The sequence below is a fragment of the Colius striatus genome, chromosome 22 (genome assembly GCF_028858725.1).
Source record: "Colius striatus isolate bColStr4 chromosome 22, bColStr4.1.hap1, whole genome shotgun sequence".
NCBI lineage: Eukaryota > Metazoa > Chordata > Aves > Coliiformes > Coliidae > Colius > Colius striatus.
Genome location: NC_084780.1, coordinates 1461595 through 1480497, shown reverse-complemented (window position 1 = coordinate 1480497; position 18903 = coordinate 1461595).

Below are 18903 nucleotides of genomic sequence, written 5' to 3'. Positions count from 1 at the left end.
ACTCAGCGGTATACCTTAACAGAAACATGTATTTTTTCAATGGGAGCTGAACAGAAAAAGTGTGTTATTGAAGATAGCTCCCACAGGAAAGCAGCTGCAAATGTGACACCGTGCTGGCTGATAGACTGCATGGGGACCTACTGACTACTGTAGCTGGGGTCTGCCTTCCTGCTTTCTTGTAGCTCCCATACTCAGCGGTATACCTTAACAGACACATGTATTTTTTCAATGGGAGCTGAACAGAAAAAGTGTGGTATTGAAGATAGCTCCCACAGGAAAGCAGCTGCAAATGTGACACCGTGCTGGCTGATAGACTGCATGGGGACCTACTTACTACTGTAGCTGGGGTCTACCTTCCTGCTTTCTTGTAGCTCCCATATTCAGTGGTGTACCTTAACAGACACAATGTATTTTATTCAATGGGAGCTGAACAGAGAAAGTGTGGTATTGAAGATAGCTCCCACAGGAAAGCAGCTGCAAATGTGACAATGTGCTGGCTGATAGACTGCATGGGGACCTACTTACTACTGTAGCTGGGGTCTGCCTTCCTGCTTTCTTGTAGCTCCCATATTCAGTGGTATACCTTAACAGACACATATATTTTTTCAATGGGAGCTGAACAGAAAAAGTGTGGTATTGAAGATAGCTCCCACAGGAAAGGAGCTGCAAATGTGACACCGTGCTGGCTGATAGACTGCATGGGGACCTACTTACTACTGTAGCTGGGGTCTGCCTTCCTGCTTTCTTGTAGCTCCCATACTCAGTGGCACAACTTAACAGACACATGTATTTTTTCAATGGGAGCTGAGGAGAAAAAGTTTGGTATTGAAGATAGCTCCCACAGGAAAGCAGCTGCAAATGTGACACCGTGCTGGCTGATAGACTGCATGGGGACCTACTTACTACTGTAGCTGGGGTCTGCCTTCCTGCTTTCTTGTAGCTCCCATACTCAGCGGTATACCTTAACAGACACATGTATTTTTTCAATGGGAGCTGAGGAGAAAAAGTGTGGTATTGAAGATAGCTCCCACAGGAAAGCAGCTGGAAATGTCACACCGTGCTGGCTGATAGACTGCATGGGGACCTACTTACTACTGTAGCTGGGGTCTGCCTTCCTGCTTTCTTGTAGTTCCCATACTCAGTGGCATAACTTAACAGACACATGTATTTTTTCAATGGGAGCTGAGGAGAAAAAGTGTGGTATTTAAGATAGCTCCCACAGGAAAGCAGCTGCAAATGTGACACCGTGCTGGCTGATAGACTGCATGGGGACCTACTTACTAATGTAGCTGGGGTCTGCCTTCCTGCTTTCTTGTAGCTCCCATACTCAGTGGCATAACTTAACAGACACATGTATTTTTTCAATGGGAGCAGAACAGAAAAAGTGTGGTATTGAAGATAGCTCCCACAGGAAAGCAGCTGCAAATGTGACACCGTGCTGGCTGATAGACTGCATGGGGACCTACTTACTGCTGTAGGTGGGGTCTGCCTTCGTGCTTTCTTGTAGCTCCCATACTCAGTGCCATAACTTAACAGATAAATGTATTTTTTCAATGGGAGCAGAACAGAAAAAGTGTGGTATTGAAGATAGCTCCCTTAGGAGAGCAGCTGCAAATGTGACACCGTGCTGGCTGATAGACTGCATGGGGACCTACTTACTACTGTAGCTGGGGTCTGCCTTCCTGCTTTCTTGTAGCTCCCATACTCAGTGGTATACCTTAACAGACACATATATTTTTTCAATGGGAGCTGAGGAGAAAAAGTGTGGTATTGAAGATAGCTCCCACAGGAAAGGAGCTGCAAATGTGACACCGTGCTGGCTGATAGACTGCATGGGGACCTACTTACTACTGTAGCTGGGGTCTGCCTTCCTGCTTTCTTGTAGCTCCCATACTCAGTGGCACAACTTAACAGACACATGTATTTTTTCAATGGGAGCTGAGAATAAAAACTGTGGTATTGAAGATAGCTCCCTTAGGAGAGCAGCTGCAAATGTGACACCGTGCTGGCTGATAGACTGCATGGGGACCTACTTACTACTGTAGCTGGGGTCTGCCTTCCTGCTTTCTTGTAGCTCCCATACTCAGTGGCATAACTTAACAGACACATGTATTTTTTCAATGGGAGCAGAACAGAAAAAGTGTGGTATTGAAGATAGCTCCCACAGGAAAGCAGCTGCAAATGTGACACCGTGCTGGCTGATAGACTGCATGGGGACCTACTTACTACTGTAGCTGGGGTCTGCCTTCCTGCTTTCTTGTAGCTCCCATACTGAGTGGCCTAACTTAACGTACACATGTATTTTTTCAAAGGGAGCTGAGGATAAAAACTGTGGTGTTGAAGATAGCTCCCACAGGAAAGCAGCTGCAAATGTAACACCATGCTGGCTGATAGACTGCATGGGGATCTACTGACTACTGTAGCTGGGGTCTGCCTTCCTGCTTTCTTGTAGCTCCCATACTCAACGATATAATTTAACAGACAAAATGTATTTTATTCAATGGGAGCTGAACAGAAAAAGTGTGGTATTGAAGATAGCTCCCACAGGAAAGCAGCTGCAAATGTGACACCGTGCTGGCTGATAGACTGCATGGGGACCTACTTACTACTGTAGCTGGGGTCTGCCTTCCTGCTTTCTTGTAGTTCCCATACTCAGTGGCATAACTTAACAGACACATGTATTTTTTCAATGGGAGCTGAGGAAAAAAAGTGTGGTATTGAAGATAGCTCCCACAGGAAAGCAGCTGCAAATGTGACACCGTGCTGGCTGATAGACTGCATGGGGACCTACTTAGTACTGTAGCTGGGCTCTGCCTTCCTGCTTTCTTGTAGCTCCCATACTCAGTGGCATAACTTAACAGACACATGTATTTTTTCAATGGGAGCTGAACAGAAAAAGTGTGGTATTGAAGATAGCTCCCTTAGGAGAGCAGCTGCAAATGTGACACCGTGCTGGCTGATAGACTGCATGGGGCCCTACTTACTACTGTAGCTGGGGTCTGCCTTCCTGCTTTCTTGTAGCTCCCATACTCAGCGGTATACCTTAACAGACACATGTATTTTATTCAATGGGAGCTGAACAGAAAAAGTGTGGTATTGAAGATAGCTCCCACAGGAAAGCAGCTGCAAATGTGACACCGTGCTGGCTGATAGACTGCATGGGGACCTACTTACTACTGTAGCTGGGGTCTGCCTTCCTTCTGTCTTGTAGCTCCCATACTCAGTGGTGTACCTTAACAGACACAATGTATTTTATTCAATGGGAGCTGAACAGAGAAAGTGTGGTATTGAAGATAGCTCCCACATGAAAGCAGCTGCAAATGTGACACCGTGCTGGCTGCTAGACTGCATGGGGACCTACTTACTACTGTAGCTAGGGTCTGCCTTCCTGCTTTCTTGTAGCTCCCATACTCAGTGGTATACCTTAACAGACACATATATTTTTTCAATGGGAGCTGAGGAGAAAAAGTGTGGTATTGAAGATAGCTCCCACAGGAAAGGAGCTGCAAATGTGACACCGTGCTGGCTGATAGACTGCATGGGGACCTACTTACTACTGTAGCTGGGGTCTGCCTTCCTGCTTTCTTGTAGCTCCCATACTCAGTGGCACAACTTAACAGACACATGTATTTTTTCAATGGGAGCTGAGAATAAAAACTGTGGTATTGAAGATAGCTCCCTTAGGAGAGCAGCTGCAAATGTGACACCGTGCTGGCTGATAGACTGCATGGGGACCTACTTACTACTGTAGCTGGGGTCTGCCTTCCTGCTTTCTTGTAGCTCCCATACTCAGCGGTATACCTTAAGAGACAAATGTATTTTTTCAATGGGAGCTGAACAGAAAAAGTGTGGTATTGAAGATAGGTCCCACAGGAAAGCAGCTGCAAATGTGACACCGTGCTGGCTGCTAGACTGCATGGGGACCTACTTACTACTGTAGCTGGGGTCTGCCTTCCTGCTTTCTTGTAGCTCCCATACTCAGTGGCATAACTTAACAGACACATGTATTTTTTCAATGGGAGCAGAACAGAAAAAGTGTGGTATTGAAGATAGCTCCCACAGGAAAGCAGCTGCAAATGTGACACCGTGCTGGCTGATAGACTGCATGGGGACCTACTTACTACTGTAGCTGGGGTCTGCCTTCCTGCTTTCTTGTAGCTCCCATACTGAGTGGCCTAACTTAACGTACACATGTATTTTTTCAAAGGGAGCTGAGGATAAAAACTGTGGTGTTGAAGATAGCTCCCACAGGAAAGCAGCTGCAAATGTGACACCATGCTGGCTGATAGACTGCATGGGGACCTACTTACTACTGTAGCTGGGGTCTGCCTTCCTGCTTTCTTGTAGCTCCCATACTCAGTGGCATAACTTAACAGACACATGTATTTTTTCAATGGGAGCTGAACAGAAAAAGTGTGGTATTGAAGATAGGTCCCACAGGAAAGCAGCTGCAAATGTGACACCGTGCTGGCTGATAGACTGCATGGGGACCTACTTACTACTGTAGCTGGGGTCTGCCTTCCTGCTTTCTTGTAGGTCCCATACTCGGTGGCCTAACTTAACATACACATATATTTTTTCAATGGGAGCAAACAGAAAAGTGTGGTATTGAAGATAGCTCCCACAGGAAAGCAGCTGCAAATGTGACACCGTGCTGGCTGATAGACTGCATGGGGACCTACTTACTACTGTAGCTGGGGTCTGCCTTCCTGCATTCTTGTAGCTCCCATACTCAGCGGTATACCTTAACAGAAACATGTATTTTTTCAATGGGAGCTGAACAGAAAAAGTGTGTTATTGAAGATAGCTCCCACAGGAAAGCAGCTGCAAATGTGACAATGTGCTGGCTGATAGACTGCATGGGGACCTACTTACTACTGTAGCTGGGGTCTGCCTTCCTGCTTTCTTGTAGCTCCCATATTCAGTGGTATACCTTAACAGACACATATATTTTTTCAATGGGAGCTGAACAGAAAAAGTGTGGTATTGAAGATAGCTCCCACAGGAAAGGAGCTGCAAATGTGACACCGTGCTGGCTGATAGACTGCATGGGGACCTACTTACTACTGTAGCTGGGGTCTGCCTTCCTGCTTTCTTGTAGCTCCCATACTCAGTGGCACAACTTAACAGACACATGTATTTTTTCAATGGGAGCTGAGGAGAAAAAGTTTGGTATTTAAGATACCTCCCACAGGAAAGCAGCTGCAAATGTGACACCGTGCTGGCTGATAGACTGCATGGGGACCTACTTACTACTGTAGCTGGGTTCTGCCTTCCTGCTTTCTTGTAGCTCCCATACTCAGAGGTATACCTTAACAGACACATGTATTTTTTCAATGGGAGCTGAGGAGAAAAAGTGTGGTATTTAAGATACCTCCCACAGGAAAGCAGCTGCAAATGTGACACCGTGCTGGCTGATAGACTGCATGGGGACCTACTTACTAATGTAGCTGGGGTCTGCCTTCCTGCTTTCTTGTAGCTCCCATACTCAGTGCAATAACTTAACAGACACATGTATTTTTTCAATGGGAGCAGAACAGAAAAAGTGTGGTATTGAAGATAGCTCCCACAGGAAAGCAGCTGCAAATGTGACACCGTGCTGGCTGATAGACTGCATGGGGACCTACTTACTGCTGTAGGTGGGGTCTGCCTTCCTGCTTTCTTGTAGCTCCCATACTCAGTGGCATAACTTAACAGATACATGTATTTTTTCAATGGGAGCAGAACAGAAAAAGTGTGGTATTGAAGATAGCTCCCTTAGGAGAGCAGCTGCAAATGTGACACCGTGCTGGCTGATAGACTGCATGGGGACCTACTTACTACTGTAGCTGGGGTCTGCCTTCCTGCTTTCTTGTAGCTCCCATACTCAGCGGTATACCTTAACAGACACATGTATTTTTTCAATGGGAGCTGAACAGAAAAAGTGTGGTATTGAAGATAGCTCCCACAGGAAAGCAGCTGCAAATGTGACACCGTGCTGGCTGATAGACTGCATGGGGACCTACTTACTACTGTAGCTGGGGTCTGCCTTCCTTCTTTCTTGTAGCTCCCATATTCAGTGGTGTACCTTAACAGACACAATGTATTTTATTCAATGGGAGCTGAACAGAGGAAGTGTGGTATTGAAGATAGCTCCCACAGGAAAGCAGCTGCAAATGTGACACCGTGCTGGCTGCTAGACTGCATGGGGACCTACTTACTACTGTAGCTAGGGTCTGCCTTCCTGCTTTCTTGTAGCTCCCATACTCAGTGGTATACCTTAACAGACACATATATTTTTTCAATGGGAGCTGAGGAGAAAAAGTGTGGTATTGAAGATAGCTCCCACAGGAAAGGAGCTGCAAATGTGACACCGTGCTGGCTGATAGACTGCATGGGGACCTACTTACTACTGTAGCTGGGGTCTGCCTTCCTGCTTTCTTGTAGCTCCCATACTCAGTGGCACAACTTAACAGACACATGTATTTTTTCAATGGGAGCTGAGAATAAAAACTGTGGTATTGAAGATAGCTCCCACAGGAAACAGCTGCAAATGTGACACCGTGCTGGCTGATAGACTGCATGGGGACCTACTTACTACTGTAGCTGGGGTCTGCCTTCCTGCTTTCTTGTAGCTCCCATACACAGCGGTATACCGTAACAGACACATGTATTTTTTCAAAGGGAGCTGAACAGAAAAAGTGTGGTATTGAAGATAGCTCCCACAGGAAAGCAGCTGCAAATGTGACAGCTTGCTGGCTGATAGACTGCATGAGGACCTACTTACTGTTGTAGCTGGGGTCTGCCTTCCTGCTTTCTTGTAGCTCCCATACTCAGTGGCATAACTTAACAGATACATGTATTTTTTCAATGGGAGCAGAACAGAAAAAGTGTGGTATTGAAGATAGCTCCCTTAGGAGAGCAGCTGCAAATGTGACACCGTGCTGGCTGATAGACTGCATGGGGACCTACTTACTACTGTAGCTGGGGTCTGCCTTCCTGCTTTCTTGTAGCTCCCATACTCAGCGGTATACCTTAACAGAAACATGTATTTTTTCAATGGGAGCTGAACAGAAAAAGTGTGGTATTGAAGATAGCTCCCACAGGAAAGCAGCTGCAAATGTGACACCGTGCTGGCTGATAGACTGCATGGGGACCTACTTACTACTGTAGCTGGGGTCTGCCTTCCTGCTTTCTTGTAGCTCCCATACTCAGTGGCACAACTTAACAGACACATGTATTTTTTCAATGGGAGCTGAACAGAGAAAGTGTGGTATTGAAGATAGCTCCCACAGGAAAGCAACTGCAAATGTGACACCGTGCTGGCTGATAGACTGCATGGGGACCTACTTACTACTGTAGCTGGGGTCTGCCTTCCTGCTTTCTTGTAGCTCCCATACTCAGCGGTATACCTTAACAGACACATGTATTTTTTCAATGGGAGCTGAGGAGAAAAAGTGTGGTATTGAAGATAGCTCCCACAGGAAAGCAGCTGGAAATGTCACACCGTGCTGGCTGATAGACTGCATGGGGACCTACTTACTACTGTAGCTGGGGTCTGCCTTCCTGCGTTCTTGTAGCTCCCATACTCAGCGGTATACCTTAACAGACACATGTATTTTTTCAATGGGAGCTGAGGAGAAAAAGTGTGGTATTTAAGATAGCTCCCACAGGAAAGCAGCTGCAAATGTGACACCGTGCTGGCTGATAGACTGCATGGGGACCTACTTACTAATGTAGCTGGGGTCTGCCTTCCTGCTTTCTTGTAGCTCCCATACTCAGTGGCATAACTTAACATACACATGTATTATTTCAATGGGAGCTGAGGATAAAAACTCTGGTATTGAAGATAGCGCCAACTTGAAAGCAGCTGCAAATGTGACACCGTGCTGGCTGATAGACTACAGGGAGACCTACTTACTACTGTAGCTGGGGTCTGACTTCCTGCTTTCTTGTAGGTCCCATTCTCAGTGGTATACCTTAATAGACACATGTATTTTTTCAATGGGAGCTCAACAGAAAAAGTGTGGTATTGAAGATAGCTCCCACAGGAAAGCAGCTGCAAATGTGACACCGTGCTGGCTGATAGACTGCATGGGGACCTACTTACTACTGTAGCTGGGGTCTGCCTTCCTGCTTTCTTGTAGCTCCCATACACAGCGGTATACCGTAACAGACACATGTATTTTTTCAAAGGGAGCTGAACAGAAAAAGTGTGGTATTGAAGATAGCTCCCACAGGAAAGCAGCTGCAAATGTGACAGCTTGCTGGCTGATAGACTGCATGAGGACCTACTTACTGTTGTAGCTGGGGTCTGCCTTCCTGCTTTCTTGTAGCTCCCATACTCAGTGGCATAACTTAACAGATACATGTATTTTTTCAATGGGAGCAGAACAGAAAAAGTGTGGTATTGAAGATAGCTCCCTTAGGAGAGCAGCTGCAAATGTGACACCGTGCTGGCTGATAGACTGCATGGGGACCTACTTACTACTGTAGCTGGGGTCTGCCTTCCTGCTTTCTTGTAGCTCCCATACTCAGCGGTATACCTTAACAGAAACATGTATTTTTTCAATGGGAGCTGAACAGAAAAAGTGTGGTATTGAAGATAGCTCCCACAGGAAAGCAGCTGCAAATGTGACACCGTGCTGGCTGATAGACTGCATGGGGACCTACTTACTACTGTAGCTGGGGTCTGCCTTCCTGCTTTCTTGTAGCTCCCATATTCAGTGGTGTACCTTAACAGACACAACGTATTTTATTCAATGGGAGCTGAACAGAGAAAGTGTGGTATTGAAGATAGCTCCCACAGGAAAGCAGCTGCAAATGTGACACCGTGCTGGCTGATAGACTGCATGGGGACCTACTTACTACTGTAGCTAGGGTCTGCCTTCCTGCTTTCTTGTAGCTCCCATACTCAGTGCTATACTTTAACAGACACATATATTTTTTCAATGGGAGCTGAACAGAAAAAGTGTGGTATTGAAGATAGCTCCCACAGGAAAGGAGCTGCAAATGTGACACCGTGCTGGCTGATAGACTGCATGGGGACCTACTTACTACTGTAGCTGGGGTCTGCCTTCCTGCTTTCTTGTAGCTCCCATACTCAGTGGCACAACTTAACAGACACATGTATTTTTTCAATGGGAGCTGAGGAGAAAAAGTTTGGTATTGAAGATAGCTCCCACAGGAAAGCAGCTGCAAATGTGACACTGTGCTGGCTGATAGACTGCATGGGGACCTACTTACTACTGTAGCTGGGGTCTGCCTTCCTGCTTTCTTGTAGCTCCCATACTCAGCGGTATACCTTAACAGACACATGTATTTTTTCAATGGGAGCTGAGGAGAAAAAGTGTGTTATTGAAGATAGCTCCCACAGGAAAGCAGCTGCAAATGTGACACCGTGCTGGCTGATAGACTGCATGGGGACCTACTTACTACTGTAGCTGGGGTCTGCCTTCCTGCTTTCTTGTAGTTCCCATACTCAGTGGCATAACTTAACAGACACATGTATTTTTTCAATGGGAGCTGAGGAGAAAAAGTGTGGTATTGAAGATAGCTCCCACAGGAAAGCAGCTGCAAATGTGACACCGTGCTGGCTGATAGACTGCATGGGGACCTATTTACTTCTGTAGCTGGGGTCTGCCTTCCTGCTTTCTTGTAGCTCCCATACTCAGTGGCATAACTTAACAGACACATGTATTTTTTCAATGGGAGCTGAACAGAAAAAGTGTGGTATTGAAGATAGCTCCCACAGGAAAGCAGCTGCAAATGTGACACCGTGCTGGCTGATATACTGCATGGGGACCTACTTACTACTGTAGCTGGGGTCTGCCTTCCTGCTTTCTTGTAGCTCCCATACTCAGTGGCATAACTTAACAGACACATGTATTTTTTCAATGGGAGCTGAGGAGAAAAAGTGTGGTATTGAAGATAGCTCCCACAGGAAAGCAGCTGCAAATGTGACACCGTGCTGGCTGATAGACTGCATGGGGACCTATTTACTTCTGTAGCTGGGGTCTGCCTTCCTGCTTTCTTGTAGCTCCCATATTCAGTGGTATACCTTAAAACAGACACAGGTATTTTTTCAATTGGAGATGAGGAGAAAAAGTGTGTTATTGAAGATAGCTCCCACAGGAAAGCAGCTGCAAATGTGACACCGTGCTGGCTGATATACTGCATGGGGACCTACTTACTACTGTAGCTGGGGTCTGCCTTCCTGCTTTCTTGTAGCTCCCATACTCAGTGGTATACCTTAACAGACACATGTATTTTTTCAATGGGAGCTGAGGATAAAAAGTGTGGTATTGAAGATAGCTTCGACAGGTAAGCAGCTGCAAATGTGACACCGTGCTGGCTGATAGAATGCATGGGGACCTACTTACTACTGTAGCTGGGGTCTGCCTTCCTGCTTTCTTGTAGCTCCCATACTCAGTGGCATAACTTAACAGACACATGTATTTTTTCAATGGGAGTTGAGGAGAAAAAGTGTGGTATTGAAGATAGCTCCCACAGGAAAGCAGCTGCAAATGTGACACCGTGCTGGCTGATATACTGCATGGGGACCTACTTACTACTGTAGCTGGGGTCTGCCTTCCTTCTTTCTTGTAGCTCCCATATTCAGTGGTGTACCTTAACAGACACAATGTATTTTATTCAATGGGAGCTGAACAGAGAAAGTGTGGTATTGAAGATAGCTCCCACAGGAAAGCAGCTGCAAATGTGACACCGTGCTGGCTGCTAGACTGCATGGGGACCTACTTACTACTGTAGCTAGGGTGTGCCTTCCTGCTTTCTTGTAGCTCCCATACTCAGTGGTATACCTTAACAGACACATATATTTTTTCAATGGGAGCTGAACAGAAAAAGTGTGGTATTGAAGATAGCTCCCACAGGAAAGGAGCTGCAAATGTGACACCGTGCTGGCTGATAGACTGCATGGGGACCTACTTACTACTGTAGCTGGGGTCTGCCTTCCTGCTTTCTTGTAGCTCCCATACTCAGTGGCACAACTTAACAGACACATGTATTTTTTCAATGGGAGCTGAGAATAAAAACTGTGGTATTGAACATAGCTCCCACAGGAAAGCAGCTGCAAATGTGACACCGTGCTGGCTGCTAGACTGCATGGGGACCTACTTACTACTGTAGCTGGGGTCTGCCTTCCTGCTTTCTTGTAGTTCCCATACTCAGCGGTATACCTTAACAGACACATGTATTTTTTCAATGGGAGCTGAGGAGAAAAAGTGTGGTATTTAAGATAGCTCCCACAGGAAAGCAGCTGCAAATGTGACACCGTGCTGGCTGATAGACTGCATGGGGACCTACTTACTAATGTAGCTGGGGTCTGCCTTCCTGCTTTCTTGTAGCTCCCATACTCAGTGGCATAACTTAACATACACATGTATTATTTCAATGGGAGCTGAGGATAAAAACTCTGGTATTGAAGATAGCGCCAACAGGAAAGCAGCTGCAAATGTGACACCGTGCTGGCTGATAGACTACAGGGAGACCTACTTACTACTGTAGCTGGGGTCTGACTTCCTGCTTTCTTGTAGGTCCCATTCTCAGTGGTATACCTTAATAGACACATGTATTTTTTCAATGGGAGCTCAACAGAAAAAGTGTGGTATTGAAGATAGCTCCCACAGGAAAGCAGCTGCAAATGTGACACCGTGCTGGCTGATAGACTGCATGGGGACCTACTTACTACTGTAGCTGGGGTCTGCCTTCCTGCTTTCTTGTAGCTCCCATACACAGCGGTATACCGTAACAGACACATGTATTTTTTCAAAGGGAGCTGAACAGAAAAAGTGTGGTATTGAAGATAGCTCCCACAGGAAAGCAGCTGCAAATGTGACAGCTTGCTGGCTGATAGACTGCATGAGGACCTACTTACTGTTGTAGCTGGGGTCTGCCTTCCTGCTTTCTTGTAGCTCCCATACTCAGTGGCATAACTTAACAGATACATGTATTTTTTCAATGGGAGCAGAACAGAAAAAGTGTGGTATTGAAGATAGCTCCCTTAGGAGAGCAGCTGCAAATGTGACACCGTGCTGGCTGATAGACTGCATGGGGACCTACTTACTACTGTAGCTGGGGTCTGCCTTCCTGCTTTCTTGTAGCTCCCATACTCAGCGGTATACCTTAACAGAAACATGTATTTTTTCAATGGGAGCTGAACAGAAAAAGTGTGGTATTGAAGATAGCTCCCACAGGAAAGCAGCTGCAAATGTGACACCGTGCTGGCTGATAGACTGCATGGGGACCTACTTACTACTGTAGCTGGGGTCTGCCTTCCTGCTTTCTTGTAGCTCCCATATTCAGTGGTGTACCTTAACAGACACAACGTATTTTATTCAATGGGAGCTGAACAGAGAAAGTGTGGTATTGAAGATAGCTCCCACAGGAAAGCAGCTGCAAATGTGACACCGTGCTGGCTGATAGACTGCATGGGGACCTACTTACTACTGTAGCTAGGGTCTGCCTTCCTGCTTTCTTGTAGCTCCCATACTCAGTGCTATACTTTAACAGACACATATATTTTTTCAATGGGAGCTGAACAGAAAAAGTGTGGTATTGAAGATAGCTCCCACAGGAAAGGAGCTGCAAATGTGACACCGTGCTGGCTGATAGACTGCATGGGGACCTACTTACTACTGTAGCTGGGGTCTGCCTTCCTGCTTTCTTGTAGCTCCCATACTCAGTGGCACAACTTAACAGACACATGTATTTTTTCAATGGGAGCTGAGGAGAAAAAGTTTGGTATTGAAGATAGCTCCCACAGGAAAGCAGCTGCAAATGTGACACCGTGCTGGCTGATAGACTGCATGGGGACCTACTTACTACTGTAGCTGGGGTCTGCCTTCCTGCTTTCTTGTAGCTCCCATACTCAGCGGTATACCTTAACAGACACATGTATTTTTTCAATGGGAGCTGAGGAGAAAAAGTGTGTTATTGAAGATAGCTCCCACAGGAAAGCAGCTGGAAATGTGACACCGTGCTGGCTGATAGACTGCATGGGGACCTACTTACTACTGTAGCTGGGGTCTGCCTTCCTGCTTTCTTGTAGTTCCCATACTCAGTGGCATAACTTAACAGACACATGTATTTTTTCAATGGGAGCTGAGGAGAAAAAGTGTGGTATTGAAGATAGCTCCCACAGGAAAGCAGCTGCAAATGTGACACCGTGCTGGCTGATAGACTGCATGGGGACCTACTTACTAATGTAGCTGGGGTCTGCCTTCCTGCTTTCTTGTAGCTCCCATACTCAGTGGCATAACTTAACAGACACATGTATTTTTTCAATGGGAGCAGAACAGAAAAAGTGTGGTATTGAAGATAGCTCCCTTAGGAGAGCAGCTGCAAATGTGACACCGTGCTGGCTGATAGACTGCATGGGGACCTACTTACTACTGTAGCTGGGGTCTGCCTTCCTGCTTTCTTGTAGCTCCCATACTCAGCGGTATACCTTAACAGACACATGTATTTTTTCAATGGGAGCTGAACAGAAAAAGTGTGGTATTGAAGATAGCTCCCACAGGAAAGCAGCTGCAAATGTGAAACCGTGCTGGCTGATAGACTGCATGGGGACCTACTTACTACTGTAGCTGGGGTCTGCCTTCCTTCTTTCTTGTAGCTCCCATACTCAGTGGTGTACCTTAACAGACACAATGTATTTTATTCAATGGGAGCTGAACAGAGAAAGTGTGGTATTGAAGATAGCTCCCACAGGAAAGCAGCTGCAAATGTGACACCGTGCTGGCTGATAGACTGCATGGGGACCTATTTACTTCTGTAGCTGGGGTCTGCCTTCCTGCTTTCTTGTAGCTCCCATATTCAGTGGTATACCTTAAAACAGACACAGGTATTTTTTCAATTGGAGATGAGGAGAAAAAGTGTGTTATTGAAGATAGCTCCCACAGGAAAGCAGCTGCAAATGTGACACCGTGCTGGCTGATAGACTGCATGGGGACCTACTTACTACTGTAGCTGGGGTCTGCCTTCCTGCTTTCTTGTAGCTCCCATACTCAGTGGTATACCTTAACAGACACATGTATTTTTTCAATGGGAGCTGAGGATAAAAAGTGTGGTATTGAAGATAGCTTCGACAGGTAAGCAGCTGCAAATGTGACACCGTGCTGGCTGATAGAATGCATGGGGACCTACTTACTACTGTAGCTGGGGTCTGCCTTCCTGCTTTCTTGTAGCTCCCATACTCAGTGGCATAACTTAACAGACACATGTATTTTTTCAATGGGAGTTGAGGAGAAAAAGTGTGGTATTGAAGATAGCTCCCACAGGAAAGCAGCTGCAAATGTGACACCGTGCTGGCTGATATACTGCATGGGGACCTACTTACTACTGTAGCTGGGGTCTGCCTTCCTTCTTTCTTGTAGCTCCCATATTCAGTGGTGTACCTTAACAGACACAATGTATTTTATTCAATGGGAGCTGAACAGAGAAAGTGTGGTATTGAAGATAGCTCCCACAGGAAAGCAGCTGCAAATGTGACACCGTGCTGGCTGCTAGACTGCATGGGGACCTACTTACTACTGTAGCTAGGGTGTGCCTTCCTGCTTTCTTGTAGCTCCCATACTCAGTGGTATACCTTAACAGACACATATATTTTTTCAATGGGAGCTGAACAGAAAAAGTGTGGTATTGAAGATAGCTCCCACAGGAAAGGAGCTGCAAATGTGACACCGTGCTGGCTGATAGACTGCATGGGGACCTACTTACTACTGTAGCTGGGGTCTGCCTTCCTGCTTTCTTGTAGCTCCCATACTCAGTGGCACAACTTAACAGACACATGTATTTTTTCAATGGGAGCTGAGAATAAAAACTGTGGTATTGAACATAGCTCCCACAGGAAAGCAGCTGCAAATGTGACACCGTGCTGGCTGCTAGACTGCATGGGGACCTACTTACTACTGTAGCTGGGGTCTGCCTTCCTGCTTTCTTGTAGTTCCCATACTCAGCGGTATACCTTAACAGACACATGTATTTTTTCAATGGGAGCTGAGGAGAAAAAGTGTGGTATTTAAGATAGCTCCCACAGGAAAGCAGCTGCAAATGTGACACCGTGCTGGCTGATAGACTGCATGGGGACCTACTTACTAATGTAGCTGGGGTCTGCCTTCCTGCTTTCTTGTAGCTCCCATACTCAGTGGCATAACTTAACATACACATGTATTATTTCAATGGGAGCTGAGGATAAAAACTCTGGTATTGAAGATAGCGCCAACAGGAAAGCAGCTGCAAATGTGACACCGTGCTGGCTGATAGACTACAGGGAGACCTACTTACTACTGTAGCTGGGGTCTGACTTCCTGCTTTCTTGTAGGTCCCATTCTCAGTGGTATACCTTAATAGACACATGTATTTTTTCAATGGGAGCTCAACAGAAAAAGTGTGGTATTGAAGATAGCTCCCACAGGAAAGCAGCTGCAAATGTGACACCGTGCTGGCTGATAGACTGCATGGGGACCTACTTACTACTGTAGCTGGGGTCTGCCTTCCTGCTTTCTTGTAGCTCCCATACACAGCGGTATACCGTAACAGACACATGTATTTTTTCAAAGGGAGCTGAACAGAAAAAGTGTGGTATTGAAGATAGCTCCCACAGGAAAGCAGCTGCAAATGTGACAGCTTGCTGGCTGATAGACTGCATGAGGACCTACTTACTGTTGTAGCTGGGGTCTGCCTTCCTGCTTTCTTGTAGCTCCCATACTCAGTGGCATAACTTAACAGATACATGTATTTTTTCAATGGGAGCAGAACAGAAAAAGTGTGGTATTGAAGATAGCTCCCTTAGGAGAGCAGCTGCAAATGTGACACCGTGCTGGCTGATAGACTGCATGGGGACCTACTTACTACTGTAGCTGGGGTCTGCCTTCCTGCTTTCTTGTAGCTCCCATACTCAGCGGTATACCTTAACAGAAACATGTATTTTTTCAATGGGAGCTGAACAGAAAAAGTGTGGTATTGAAGATAGCTCCCACAGGAAAGCAGCTGCAAATGTGACACCGTGCTGGCTGATAGACTGCATGGGGACCTACTTACTACTGTAGCTGGGGTCTGCCTTCCTGCTTTCTTGTAGCTCCCATATTCAGTGGTGTACCTTAACAGACACAACGTATTTTATTCAATGGGAGCTGAACAGAGAAAGTGTGGTATTGAAGATAGCTCCCACAGGAAAGCAGCTGCAAATGTGACACCGTGCTGGCTGATAGACTGCATGGGGACCTACTTACTACTGTAGCTAGGGTCTGCCTTCCTGCTTTCTTGTAGCTCCCATACTCAGTGCTATACTTTAACAGACACATATATTTTTTCAATGGGAGCTGAACAGAAAAAGTGTGGTATTGAAGATAGCTCCCACAGGAAAGGAGCTGCAAATGTGACACCGTGCTGGCTGATAGACTGCATGGGGACCTACTTACTACTGTAGCTGGGGTCTGCCTTCCTGCTTTCTTGTAGCTCCCATACTCAGTGGCACAACTTAACAGACACATGTATTTTTTCAATGGGAGCTGAGGAGAAAAAGTTTGGTATTGAAGATAGCTCCCACAGGAAAGCAGCTGCAAATGTGACACCGTGCTGGCTGATAGACTGCATGGGGACCTACTTACTACTGTAGCTGGGGTCTGCCTTCCTGCTTTCTTGTAGCTCCCATACTCAGCGGTATACCTTAACAGACACATGTATTTTTTCAATGGGAGCTGAGGAGAAAAAGTGTGTTATTGAAGATAGCTCCCACAGGAAAGCAGCTGGAAATGTGACACCGTGCTGGCTGATAGACTGCATGGGGACCTACTTACTACTGTAGCTGGGGTCTGCCTTCCTGCTTTCTTGTAGTTCCCATACTCAGTGGCATAACTTAACAGACACATGTATTTTTTCAATGGGAGCTGAGGAGAAAAAGTGTGGTATTGAAGATAGCTCCCACAGGAAAGCAGCTGCAAATGTGACACCGTGCTGGCTGATAGACTGCATGGGGACCTACTTACTAATGTAGCTGGGGTCTGCCTTCCTGCTTTCTTGTAGCTCCCATACTCAGTGGCATAACTTAACAGACACATGTATTTTTTCAATGGGAGCAGAACAGAAAAAGTGTGGTATTGAAGATAGCTCCCACAGGAAAGCAGCTGCAAATGTGACACCGTGCTGGCTGATAGACTGCATGGGGACCTACTTACTGCTGTAGGTGGGGTCTGCCTTCCTGCTTTCTTGTAGCTCCCATACTCAGTGGCATAACTTAACAGATACATGTATTTTTTCAATGGGAGCTGAGGAGAAAATGTGTGGTATTGAAGATAGCTCCCTTAGGAGAGCAGCTGCAAATGTGACACCGTGCTGGCTGATAGACTGCATGGGGACCTACTTACTACTGTAGCTGGGGTCTGCCTTCCTGCTTTCTTGTAGCTCCCATACTCAGCGGTATACCTTAACAGACACATGTATTTTTTCAATGGGAGCTGAACAGAAAAAGTGTGGTATTGAAGATAGCTCCCACAGGAAAGCAGCTGCAAATGTGAAACCGTGCTGGCTGATAGACTGCATGGGGACCTACTTACTACTGTAGCTGGGGTCTGCCTTCCTTCTTTCTTGTAGCTCCCATACTCAGTGGTGTATCTTAACAGACACAATGTATTTTATTCAATGGGAGCTGAACAGAGAAAGTGTGGTATTGAAGATAGCTCCCACAGGAAAGCAGCTGCAAATGTGACACCGTGCTGGCTGCTAGACTGCATGGGGACCTACTTACTACTGTAGCTAGGGTCTGCCTTCCTGCTTTCTTGTAGCTCCCATACTCAGTGGTATACCTTAACACACACATATATTTTTTCAATGGGAGCTGAACAGAAAAAGTGTGGTATTGAAGATAGCTCCCACAGGAAAGGAGCTGCAAATGTGACACCGTGCTGGCTGATAGACTGCATGGGGACCTACTTACTACTGTAGCTGGGGTCTGCCTTCCTTCTTTCTTGTAGCTCCCATACTCAGTGGCACAACTTAACAGACACATGTATTTTTTCAATGGGAGCTGAGAATAAAAACTGTGGTATTGAAGATAGCTCCCACAGGAAAGCAGCTGCAAATGTGACACCGTGCTGGCTGATAGACTGCATGGGGACCTACTTACTACTGTAGCTGGGGTCTGCCTTCCTGCGTTCTTGTAGCTCCCATACTCAGCGGTATACCTTAACAGACACATGTATTTTTTCAATGGGAGGTGAACAGAAAAAGTGTGCTATTGAAGATAGCTCCCACAGGAAAGCAGCTGCAAATGTGACACCGTGCTGGCTGATAGACTGCATGGGGACCTACTTACTACTGTAGCTGGGGTCTGCCTTCCTGCTTTCTTGTAGTTCCCATACTCAGTGGCATAACTTAACAGACACATGTATTTTTTCAATGGGAGCTGAGGAGAAAAAGTGTGGTATTGAAGATAGCTCCCACAGGAAAGCAGCTGCAAATGTGACACCGTGCTGGCTGATAGACTGCATGGGGACCTACTTACTAATGTAGCTGGGGTCTGCCTTCCTGCTTTCTTGTAGCTCCCATACTCAGTGGCATAACTTAACAGACATGTATTTTTTCAATGGGAGCTGAAAAGAAAAAGTGTGGTATTGAAGATAGCTCCCACAGGAAAGCAGCTGCAAATGTGACACCGTGCTGGCTGATAGACTGCATGGGGACCTACTTACTACTGTAGCTGGGGTCTGCCTTCCTGCTTTCTTGTAGCTCCCATACACAGCGGTATACCGTAACAGACACATGTATTTTTTCAAAGGCGAGCTGAACAGAAAAAGTGTGGTATTGAAGATAGCTCCCACAGGAAAGCAGCTGCAAATGTGACAGCTTGCTGGCTGATAGACTGCATGAGGACCTACTTACTGCTGTAGCTGGGGTCTGCCTTCC